Source organism: Curcuma longa, chromosome 12 (genome assembly GCF_044706935.1).
Source record: "Curcuma longa cultivar G26 ecotype Majalengka, Jawa Barat chromosome 12, ITB_CL_G26_1.1, whole genome shotgun sequence".
Lineage (NCBI taxonomy): Eukaryota > Viridiplantae > Streptophyta > Magnoliopsida > Zingiberales > Zingiberaceae > Curcuma > Curcuma longa.
This window is the reverse complement of record NC_133872.1, coordinates 3301946-3303975: the sequence shown is the minus strand read 5'-3', so window position 1 is coordinate 3303975 and position 2030 is coordinate 3301946.

The following is a 2030-nucleotide window of genomic DNA, read 5'->3' as shown; positions in this document are numbered from 1 at the left end:
TCTTCGTGGTTGTTTCTGTCTGAGATCGGCTCCAAATGAATCATCGGGCAGTTGACTAAAGGTGCAGTGAAAGTTTTTGTGGATCGCTAGAGGGGAGGAGTGAAGATTGACCTGCAAAAATCGACCACTTTCTCTTGCTAATGTTATGAGCAAGGACACACTAATTAAAATGTAAATAATATGAAATAAAATACGAGGCACAAAATGTATTTGATTACAACCCTTGGATTGTTAGTCCAAGACTATGAAAGCTTTAATTAAGATTTAATTTTCCTCGCGTTGAAATTGATCCGGAGGTGGAGAAATCTCCTACAATGGTTGAGTGTAGACTTAACAAAATAGATATTTCAAGTGTATCTATTCTACATCGATCTTCAATCTATTTATAACCTTTACTCTCGATCTGACTGTTATGCTAACGTGACACTTTTGTAGAGCCTTTCAGGCACTTGGATTTGTCGATCTCAATCCAATTTGTCAATGATCTGCTAACGGGTCTGGATGACTCCTTGTGATCTGGGTGCCTAGAACCTTTCTTAGTGCCTGGATTCATCCTCATCCGCTTCAGCAACAACTCATGCTGATCTGGATTGGGTATCCAGGCACCCAGAATGTATTCGGGCGCTTAGACTCTAGGGCGCTTGGGCTTTAGGGCACCCGGAATGGATCCGGGCGTCTGGACGCAGGGGCGCCTAGAATGGATCCGAGTGCCTGGACGCCTGGAATGGTCAACTTCGTTTTGATCATTTTCTCTTCCATTCTCCGTTCTACCTTGGTTGTCTTGCATAGTCTTTCTCACTACAAAAAAACACTGTTTTAGCAACGAAATTTTGCAACAAAAAAAATTCGTTGCAAATTTGCAACTAATTTTGCAACGAAACAAATATTCGTTGCAAATTTGTGTCGAAATTAGCAACGAAAAATAATTTGTTGCCAAAATAGCAACGAAATAATTTCGTCGCAAAATTCGTTGCAAAAATTATTTTCGTTGCAAAATTCGTCGCAATATTTCCAACGAATAAAAAGTTCGTTGCAGATTGGCGACGAAAAAACTTTTCGTCGCAAAATATAATAAATTAGCGACGAATCAAAAATTCGTCGCCAATCGGCGACGATTATTTTTCATCGCCGATTGGCGACGAACAAATTCGTCGCCATTTGGCGACGAATCTTAGTTCGTCGCCAATTGGCGACGAATTACTTTTCGTTGCCAATTGGCGACGAATTTGTTCGTCGCCAATTGGCGACGAACTAGGATTCGTCGCCAATTGGCAACGAAAAGTAATTCGTCGCCAATCGTCCATAGCGTTCTTCTAACCACTCCTTTTATTTTTTTCACCCCTACCCACGTCACCATTAGTCGGTGATCTAATTTATCTTTTTCTTCAATAAAAAAGGTAAAATTTATCATTCCAGCAATCTCACGCAGTCAAACTCATAATTATCTATAAAAAAATAAATTAAAAAGTTGTAATTATCCATGATAAAAGAGGATATTGTCTCTATGATCCAATTTATCAATTAATAATAGCTGTGTCAAAAAAATAGATTCAATCTACCAATCCAACTCATTCCATTTGAAAAAAAAATCTTGAGGATTTTTGAATTCGATTGGATTAAGGATTGGATTTAAATTTTGACTCAGATTTAAGATTTAAAAGATTTTTTTAAGGTTAAATTAAATTTTATTTTGAAATTAAGGTATTTTATATAATATTAATATAATAATAATAAAATATTAAGATATAAATAAAGAATTATTAAAAAATAATAAAAAAAGTTTTTTTTTTTATATTATTGGATTTTTCGAATTGATTGAATTATACGGATTTGGATTTTGATTCATATTTAAAATTTTTAATTGAATTCAGATTCAATATGATTCAAATTAAAATTTATAATAGAGTGGTGATACACAACATGAAATCGTAATATGAAATCGTAGCATGACACTCATATTGGCAATGGGTTGGGCTGCACTGCATGCAATTGTGAGTGTCATGCTACAATTTCATACTGTCATTTCATGA